The sequence below is a fragment of the Mixophyes fleayi genome, chromosome 2 (assembly GCF_038048845.1).
Source record: "Mixophyes fleayi isolate aMixFle1 chromosome 2, aMixFle1.hap1, whole genome shotgun sequence".
NCBI classification, from domain to species: Eukaryota; Metazoa; Chordata; class Amphibia; order Anura; family Limnodynastidae; genus Mixophyes; species Mixophyes fleayi.
The window spans coordinates 365,294,205-365,304,968 of record NC_134403.1 but is presented as its reverse complement, the minus strand read 5'-3'; the positions used below and the strand labels follow the sequence as shown (position 1 = coordinate 365,304,968).

At 39.9% G+C, this 10,764-nt stretch overlaps 1 long non-coding RNA gene across 1 annotated transcript; it reads right to left on the bottom strand.

Moving 5' to 3' along the window:
• Window positions 1-2,409: 2,409 nt before the first annotated feature.
• On the bottom strand, window positions 2,410-10,282 carry LOC142139594 (uncharacterized). Its single transcript, XR_012688237.1, has 3 exons — window positions 9,972-10,282; window positions 7,194-7,317; window positions 2,410-2,991 (listed from the first exon to the last, which is right to left on the bottom strand). It is a non-coding gene; the product is annotated as an uncharacterized LOC142139594 (long non-coding RNA).
• Window positions 10,283-10,764: the final 482 nt, after the last annotated feature.

The following is a 10,764-nucleotide window of genomic DNA, read 5'->3' as shown; positions in this document are numbered from 1 at the left end:
TCAATATATAAACCGATCTGCCACAACATTGAAACCACTGACAAGTAAAATAAATCATTCACTGAAATACAGTATATTATATATAGAAATTTTGTGAGCTTTCTTGTGGTACATGCACGACTATATTAGGAACAAGACTCTTCTTTGTGAGCTACATGACAGGTATTAGGAAAATTCGGGTCTGCCCATATTTGTATGTGATTTTAGCTTCTGGGTATGACCCAAAGCTAGAAAAAGAACAGAATTGCAGATGCAACTTTCCCTGCATGTAACATGTTTACAAAGTGCGTTACTGAGCCCTCTAGTTTTACTAACCCCATTGTTTCTAGACACATTTCATATAGCGTTATTGCCTTCATCTCCAGAAATAGCTCAATATCCTGACAATGCGTCTTTCTATTTTGAGCTGAAATCGCAGCAGTAGTAAACACCTTCATCAAGGAAATAGCTGATTAGAGTCAGTGTACACATAGTTTGGAACATCATCATCATCATCATCATCAGTTATTTATATAGCACCACTAATTCCGCAGCACTGTACAGAGAACTCACTCACATCAGTCCCTGCCCCATTGGAGCTTACAGTTTAAATCCCCTAACATACATACAGACAGACAGAGAGAGAGAGAGAGAGACTAGGGTAAATTTAGTAGAAGCCGTATGTTTTTGGAGTGTGGGAGTAAATCGGAGCACCCGGAGGAAACCCATGCAAACACGGGGAGAACATACAACTCCACACAAATAAGGCCATGGTCGGGAATCGAACTCATGACCCCATTGCTGTGAGGCAGAAATGCTAACCACTAATGCCTATGTCCTAGCAGCCGGCTAATCCTGTTTGGACTAACAGAAGAGCCACATCACTGTGTTAGAGTCAGAACTTGATTCCTGGAGAACAGGTCCTTCAGGGGCAATCTGTGGCTCACAGTAGCTCCGGCAAATAAGTTTGATCTTTTTTCAATGCTTTTAACACATACTGATTTTAAAACACTTGAGTTAGATAAAAAAGAATTCCACAGTGCAATAATGGTGGGGCAAACCCTCCAACATGAATAGAGAAGCTTCTCGGTATTAACTTCCACCTTGTACTTCACCCACCTCATCATTCCTCATTCCATCACCGATGTGGACGAGACAGTCACTATAGTTACACAGGATTCATTTATATTGCTGCGTCAATTTTCATCTCTTCTAATAAAACTTTATAAGTTGTAACTTATGTTTGTTTACGGAGCGTCAGGTATGTTGAGACCTTGGAAAGGTTTTTCACTCTTTCACCACTGAGAGTATTTTAAGTTTTCATGACCATATCAGTTTTCACTTGTATACAATGCACCAGTAACACAGAGAATGGGTTATATATCAATTGGACTATCCAAGTGAATTTATATATTTTATTTTAGGACCAGTAAGAAGCGCTGGGTCTGTACTATCAGGTGATTAAAGCTCCACCCCATCCACAATGCCACCTTTAATATAGAACATTTAGTAATTTGCCAGGAATGCTACAGAGAATAATATAGATATATTACTGTACACTAATTATCTCCTGCTCAGATAAACTCATCAGCTGATTTTCTATTTCTCTCTGTTCACCAATAAGGCCTTATGTTTTACAAATAACTTTATTTATTTACATTGATTCGCAATATTAATTACACAATAATTAAGTACACAATAATGTAGAAGCTAAACAGCTCTTAATACATTTAAAGAATTCCAGCATAATAGAACATCAGAACAAATATTTTATTTGAAGTATAGGAGATATATTACATATCACTTTTACATGTTATCGTAGCACAGAGATGGGCAATAGATGGACCAAGGTCCTCATGTGGCCCTCTGAGCCTAACCCGTGGCCCCCAGCTGCTTCCTGCTTTATTGTCATAATTGTTTGTTATAGCTTGTAACACTTGTTTAAAATACCCGCTTATATGTTGTTACAGATAGGTGTCTCTTTCTTTGATTAAATGTATATTTTGATCTAAGTAATGAGATTAAGGGTAACGTGCGGCCCTTTTGAAGGTTAGAGGGCCCATGCGGCCCCTGAAGTGTATCAGGTTGCCCACCAGTGTCCTAGCGACTTGCATGGCATATTTGGCCACACCCCTACCGGATGAGTTATGATGGGTGGAGTCATTTCATCTAGTTTCATCCACTTATGTAGAACTAATAGAAAAAATCAGTCTATTATCCCTAAGGTAATAAAAGTATTTATTCGGTACAGTGGACCTGCCACATATATATTCACGTGGAAGAAAATTGCTTAATTGATCAGTGTATAATCCACTTGTGGTGACACAGATATAAAGTGCACTGGGGAGCAAATATTGTCAGGGAGAAAGATATCAGTACAGATTAAAGCAAGAGGAGGAGGATGGCCAATACATGGCTGCCCCCAGCCATGTATTGGCTGGGGGCAGCCATTTTGTTTGATCAGATAATATTCATGAGAATGCATCCAATCAAGTCACTAGGAATAATTTTCATCACTGAGACATGGGCCTGAGGTATAGCTAGGAAGCATTGCATTCTGGGCACAGAGTTATGTAATTACACTTCCCCATTGCTACATTTCTATGCCTCACCCACTTCTCACCGTACCATGTCCGTCCTCCATTACTCCCAAGACTACTTTGTAAAAAGTACTATAGGTGTGTCACTATGTCATTGTCAATGAATGTAGAAAGAATATTTCCTGAAAACCACCCTTTCATTGTACAATCAAATTGTCAGCTCCATTGTCAACCACATTGCACAGACCCCATTTATTTATTTTTTTAAACATTTATACATTTTGTTCCGTGATATAAAGTGCAAAAATGTCACAATATCTGTCCAAGTCTCTGAATAGAAACATGATTAAGGGTCCTTCTTCAGCTTATTAGATGGCTACAGGAGCAGAATGTTCACAGTCCCAGTTATTCGGTAATATTGTATTATCATTTGTTTGTAGTAGATTGTTTCTTGTATGTCCAGTTTTCCAGACTAAAAAGAAAAAAATTTTTTTTTTTTTTTAAAAAGTGGATACAAGGGGAGATTAACTGGTGTATACGTAAAAAGTGTTGGGATAGTCAGCCCTTCATTAAAATTTGTATAATTTATGAAAGATTTCTGAGTATGTTTCTATGAGTATCAACTAACCTATCAAGAATATAATCATAATTTTAATTATATCAGGTAGAATGTTAAAATAAATGTTGATGTGTCTGTTTAAACAAAATTGGTGCGCTATTATTGCACTTAATGTTCATGTTTTCCAGCAATCGCCTTAGAGGGTATGAAAAGAAGTACCTATCATTTTATTTTATTTAATTACAATAGAACTCTTCTTTTATACATTCAGTTCCCGAAGCAGGCTGAGGGAGTTGGATGATTGAGCTGGACAAAAAAAAATATTCAGCTCATAGGGAGTGGTACATGGGAGGTTTAAACTAATGACTAATGGTACATGCAATTTTTGGATATTGATATTGAAAATGGTTGAAAGTGCTGGAATGGCATCACTAAAGACCCACAGAATGTCTGACCGACATGTGAATTTGAAGCTTGCACACAGGTGAGCAGATTTTCATCATATGGTATCGATTCATGTAAAGACAGTGCACACTATTGAGATTTCTATTCCATATCTTGACCTGTGCCAAGGGAATTTTGTAATTATTGTAATCACCAACTGCCTGTAGAATTAGCACAGTACCTGTAATCCCAAACTGTCTAGATCCAGGAACGAGCACAGTGCTTTCAATTATCAACTGCCGACAGACAGGAACTAACACTGTACCTGTAATTACCAGCTGCCCAGAGACAGGAACTAACACTGTACCTGTAATTGCCAACTACCCAATGCCAGGAACTAACACTGTACCTGTAATTACCAACTGCCCAGAGCCAGGAACTAACACTGTACCTGAAATTTACAACTGCCGCCAGACAGGAACTAGCTTTGTACCTGTAATTACCAACTGCCGAGAGCCAGGAGCTAACACTGTACCTGTAATTACCAACTGCCGAGAGACAGGAACTAACACTGTACCTGAAATTTACAACTGTCGACAGACAGGAACTAACACTGTACCTGTAATTACCAACTGCCCAGAGACAGGAACTAACACTGTACCTGTAATTACCAACTGCCGACAGACAGGAACTAACACTGTACCTGAAATTTACAACTGCCGCCAGACAGGAACTAGCTTTGTACCTGTAATTACCAACTGCCGAGAGCCAGGAGCTAACACTGTACCTGTAATTACCAACTGCCGAGAGACAGGAACTAACACTGTACCTGAAATTTACAACTGTCGACAGACAGGAACTAACACTGTACCTGTAATTACCAACTGCCCAGAGACAGGAACTAACACTGTACCTGTAATTACCAACTGCCGCCAGACAGGAACTAGCTCTGTACCTGTAATTACCAACTGCCGAGAGCCAGGAGCTAACACTGTACCTGTAATTACCAACTGCCGAGAGCCAGGAGCTAACACTGTACCTGAAATTTACAACTGCCGACAGACAGGAACTAACACTGTAGCTGTAATTACCAACTGCCCAGAGATAGGAACTAACACTGTAGCTGTAATTACCAACTGCCGACAGACAGGAACTAACACTGTACCTGAAATTTACAACTACCGACAGACAGGAACTAACACTGTAGCTGTAATTACCAACTGCCCAGAGCCAGGAACTAACACTGTACCTGAAATTTACAACTGCCGCCAGACAGGAACTAGCTCTGTACCTGTAATTACCAACTGCCGAGAGCCAGGAGCTAACACTGTACCTGTAATTACCAACTGCCGAGAGACAGGAACGAACACTGTACCTGAAATTTACAACTGTCGACAGACAGGAACTAACACTGTACCTGCAATTACCAACTGCCCAGAGATAGGAACTAACACTGTAGCTGTAATTACCAACTGCCGACAGACAGGAACTAACACTGTACCTGAAATTTACAACTACCGACAGACAGGAACTAACACTGTAGCTGTAATTACCAACTGCCCAGAGCCAGGAACTAACACTGTACCTGAAATTTACAACTGCCGCCAGACAGGAACTAGCTCTGTACCTGTAATTACCAACTGCCGAGAGCCAGGAGCTAACACTGTACCTGTAATTACCAACTGCCGAGAGACAGGAACGAACACTGTACCTGAAATTTACAACTGTCGACAGACAGGAACTAACACTGTACCTGCAATTACCAACTGCCCAGAGACAGGAACTAACACTGTACCTGTAATTACCAACTGCCGCCAGACAGGAACTAACACTGTACCTGTAATTACCAACTGCCCAGAGACAGGAACTAACACTGTACCTGTAATTACCAACTGCCGCCAGACAGGAACTAGCTCTGTACCTGTAATTACCAACTGCCGAGAGCCAGGAGCTAACACTGTACCTGTAATTACCAACTGTCTGGAGATAGGAACTGGCACAGTGTAACAATCCTGTCCAGGTTTGCTACTTTCCCTGTCTGCTCTGTTCTCCTGTGAATCATATGACTCACCTTCAGGGCGAGTCATTCAAACCTACTCTATTTAAACTCAAGAGTGACACCTGCTCATTGTCAGTGCAACTTGTTTGCTAGCCTGACTCCATGGACTCCTGTGTATATTCTGACCCTTGTGTATTCCTGAACTCTCCTGTTGGATTTCCTGTGGGTGAACCTGATTCATCAACCAAGTGCTGGTAGCACTATCTTTGGGACTCTCCTGTTTGCAAGTATCTTTACACATCATTTGACAAGACTGTGTTTATTATGCCAAGTGTGCAGATTCTCATCATTGTGATATACAGAACTTTGCTGGTGTCTATCCCTGTCATGTCTTGTCACAGCTAATCACCATCCATGCTGCATACTGACTGCTGCAAATACAAACCATTGCCACGCCCTGCCGAGACTAACTTACATATTCTGACGTGCACAGAACCTGCTAGTAGTCAGCCGTGGACTACTTCTGTGCTCAGTGGATGCAATACATATTCTATGTCATACTTGCCAACTCTCCCGAAATATCCGGGAGACTCCCGCATTTCGCGAGAGTCTCCCGGACTCCCGGGAGAGTGTGGCAATCTCCCTGATCTAGGAAGTGGGCAGAATTTTGTTCAAACGCTGCGATTCCCCGGGAATCGCGGCGTTTGGCCCCATCCCCGCTGTAAAATGACGCGGTTTGCGTCATTACATCACGGGGCGGGGCTAAAATGACGCGATATTCGGAGCCCCGCCCCCGACACGCCCGCCTCCCTCCCGCAGCTCCCGGAAGCCATCTGAAAAAAGTTGGCAAGTATGTTTTATGTGTTTTATGAATACTTGCATTTATGTCCCATATATATATATATATATATATATATATATATATATATATATATATTCCTTGTGATTTGCAGTACTGCCATGTTTAATGCTTAACCATTGTAATGTTATATATGACAATCTGCTTATCTCTAACATTGCATTACTATTTGCTGCATTGTTTATTATGTGTTGATATGTACTATGCTCATATTCATTGAAGTACATATTAAGCAGACCCATTGCCTTGTGTTCTTATTCTCTAAGCATCATATGATCCTGACTCAGCTAAGTCACGTGCCCAGGCCTCCTTATGAACTGCCCACTAGGCCTGATATAATTCCAGTCCATAACACACAGTTCCTGCATTCATGAACATGTACATGATTTGTTTTCTTATTTCCTCAATGTATAGTGTAATATGCACACGGGGAGGAAAGCTTGTTTTATAAAACCTTAAATCAATTCTGTATTATCATTTATTTTGCAACAAAATCCAGAAAGTCTGTAGGTTGATGAACTTCTGTGATTCCTGGGTTTACACTTTTTCTATCTGCCCAGATCTGCCCAGATTTATTATATATTTGTTGGCTGATAATATATGATTTCCAGATCAGCTATTTTTTTATCATTTCTAGCTATATTGAATCTGAATTTTCTAGTCTTCCCATAGTCTCCCGTCAAATAGCCAGGTATTCTGCCATCCTCTTTATTTTAATTGGTTTATAAATTCTGTGTATCTATTATATAGGTGTGCAGAAGTAATTATAATTTCTGAGAACTGTACAACTGTTACATCATTGTATTGTTAGTATGTGCATTGTTCTTTTTCCAGTGTTGACCAAGATAATAAAAAACAGTGAAATAAACTCACCTGGTATTACGTATTTCCTGGATCTTGGGTGGAATGATTCCGCAGACCGCCCCTATTAGAACTATGCACACTAGAACAACAGGAAGCGTTAAACCCAATGCACTCAGTGATGAACCTTCACTTCCTATGAAATAAAGAATAAGTTGTTATTCCTGTGTAGAGAGGCTGATATATGGTACGTGGGCTTAGGTTGGCTTGGTACTTTCTACCTCCACAACCAGGGGAGATTGGACTAAGACCTCACTGGGGGCCTGATTCATTAAAGAACTTAAATTAAGAAGTTTCTTATTTAAGTCTCCTGGACAAAACCATGTTATAATGCAAGGGTTGAAAATTAGTTTTCTGTTTTGCACATAAGTTAAATACTGACTGTTTTTTCATGTAACACACAAATATCAACTTTAAATTTCAGTGTACAAATAAGGTATCAAGTATCTGTGTGCTACATGAAAAAACAGTCAGTATTTAACTTATGTGCAAAACAGAAAACTAATTTGCACCCCTTGCATTGTAACAAGGTTTGTCCAGGAGACTTATATAAGAAACTTCTTAATTTAAGGTTCTTAATTAATCAGGCCCTGGGAGTTTTCCCTATAGGTTGGCAGCTCCCAAAACATCATAGGGACACTTAATACATTTCTCTTTTTTTTTCATATTTATTTGCTCAATAGACTGGTGGTCCAGGGTCATTGTTGCAGTCCCTGGTCATTATGACCAGCCCCAACAATTACCTGATCGTGAAGTTACAGCTATTATTTCCACCCAGAGTGGCACCCCCTACTAGTAGTGGGAATTAATCTTTCTCTATGTTGTTGCCAGAGGAATCTGTTTACGATCCTCCTCCCCTGCAGAGTTCATCTCAAGAATCATATTGCTTTACTTATTTATCACTCTCTCCGTTTATCTAAGGATCAAATTTCCAGGCATCTGGTAAGGATACAAGTGACTATACATTGTACAGTTTTATTACCCAGCACATTGATAGTGGGTTTTATTTCGGGTAAGCTGATGTCTTTATTATCACTGCACAACTCCGCTGATCATATTTGTTGATTACATTTGCAACGGTGCAACATAACTACTTATACTTTTTGGATTGTCGGATCCAACCAACTGAATGACTGCTTTCGGGCAAGTTATATGGGCATTGATTCCTAATGCCACATGAACAAACTTGGTATTGTCACACATGTGATTAAATTTATAATTTTATTTTTAATTTATTTATTCATTTATTTATTTATTTATTTTATTTTAATGTTATATTATATGCGATATTGATATCCTGCCCCTATTGATTGTGGTTGTTGATGATGTTATTAGAATAAATTTTGGTATTCATATATTTGTTCATGCTTTATAGTGGTTTTTGGACTCTTATACACTATTACATATCTTTCTTTTTCTCAATATTGTTTTTTTTGGAGGATTGCAGACCTCCTGCAATTAGTGTTTTGCGTCCATTGCCCTACAGTGCCAAGAGAAATATTTATTTTTCTATATTCTCGTATTTACTTGCTCCTCTTAGATAAATGGTCTCTCCAGCAAATCTCGAAAATTGACGTATTACCTATGACATAGTCTGACCATGCCTCACTTTTGTGGAAATGGTATTGTCCCATCCCATCGTCGCCCCTTCTGTGCTATGCACACCAAATGGGAATTCGACTTACAGATTATAATATAACAGACATGTTAGTTAAAATAATTTATTGATTATATATAACGCACAGTAAATCCATAAAATCTGTCCTTCCAAATTGCGTTGGTATAATTGCGGTAAGGTTGGTGATTTGATACTCCTCTTTTGGAACTGGTAAAACCCTCTGGTCTGAGGTTTTGACAGGATAAACCTTACCCCATACTCCAGTTGTAGCGCCCCTATACCATTACCCACAAAATATCCAAGCCCACAATAAACATGTGACTGGATGTGTCCTTAACTCGGGTATCATTGGCCCAAACACTGAAGAGGCCCAAACCCACCATCACTCTCCCAGATTATAGTTGAAATCCAGAAAATTTAAAAGGAAAGGAAGCTATTGGCTTCAAATATTTCACAGTGGCATCCTTCCCACTGACAAAATGGCAGCAATGGAACGTATAGCCCGTCCTCAATAATCAACAAATTAAGAATTTCTGTTCCTAGATTGGACCTAACGTTCTCTACGTATTGATTGATGAGTCCCGCGCTGCCCCCCTTCACTGGAATGAACTCCCTCGTTCCATCCGTCTCTCTCCTACTCTGTGCTCCTTCAAACGTGCGCTGAAAACCCACCTCTTCCTCAAAGCATATCAACCATCCGCATAACCCCGCCACCCGCTCTCAACTCGCTCTCCCCCTTACCTTTCTGGCTCCCCCTGTGCCTGTACTGTTTTCCCTCCCTTAGGATGTAAGCTCACTTGAGCAGGGCCATCTTCCCTCATGTCTCCCTACCTGTTCTTCTGCTCCGTTTTTTGCATAAACCTGCCTGGAGTTTCTGAAGTACTGGTATTTTTGTTTATTGTTTTGTACTGTTCCACCCTGTATAGTCGACTGTTTTGTACCGTGTACGGCGCCGCGGAAACCTTGTGGCGCCTAACAAATAAAGGATAATAATAATAATAATAATAATGAGTCTCACTGCTGTAAATGCTCTATGAATATGGCCCATCCCGTTTTCCTCCTTTCCTAATGGTGTCCCCCTCACCATTTTTTTCTGCCTTGTAGCCACAATGTGGGATAACTGCATATCCATAACACTTTATGTCAATAAAATGAAGTGTGTGACAACTTACTAGTGTAATCTATGAGTGCAGAGAGACGTTGCTCGGGGTAGAGAGTTGGGTGACGCACTACGCAGGTCACTTCAGTCCCATCCGGAATCCTAGCGAATCTCTGAGTAAAGCTACTTATCACAGTCACTGTTCTGTTCAGGTTTACAATAGTGTAAGTTTCAGGTCTTATTTCCAGATTGTCCGTTAGTTCCCATGTGATACTGGGGGCTGGCTGACCGGTGGCTGAGCAGGTGACAATACGCAGCTTTTCTGAGGTGTCAGGAGACTCGGTCTGAAGTATTTTCAATCTGAGGTTTGATATGTTGGCTTCTAAGCACAGAAGAATAACAGTCACATGATGAAACTTAAATAGTGTATCTACCATGCACTAATAGCGTAGCAAAGTGAAAATAGATTGATAGAGGTCACTCTAATTATCCATTTCTGGAAAAACTAAATAAACTTAAAATCCCTCATTAATACTTTGTGCTAAAGGCACCTTTTAATAAATGTCACGTGCCTAGGATGCAAAAGGGGGTTTTATGTTGATTTTATTTACTTTTTCCAATTTCTTTTTATATGTTCTTATGTGTGCTCATAGGGTAAATATGTTTCCTGACAAAAACAGGGCTCCCATCATTTGAATTAAAAACTGAGACATACATGTGACCTGAAGTTTGCACTTAAATCCTCCCTATAATTTATTCTAGGTCCCAAACTACTATTACCAATTATATGGACTTCTGATCTGCCGGTATCTTAAATGGGGCAGGAATTAATGTGTATGACAAATATTCTCTGCACAGCTCTGTGG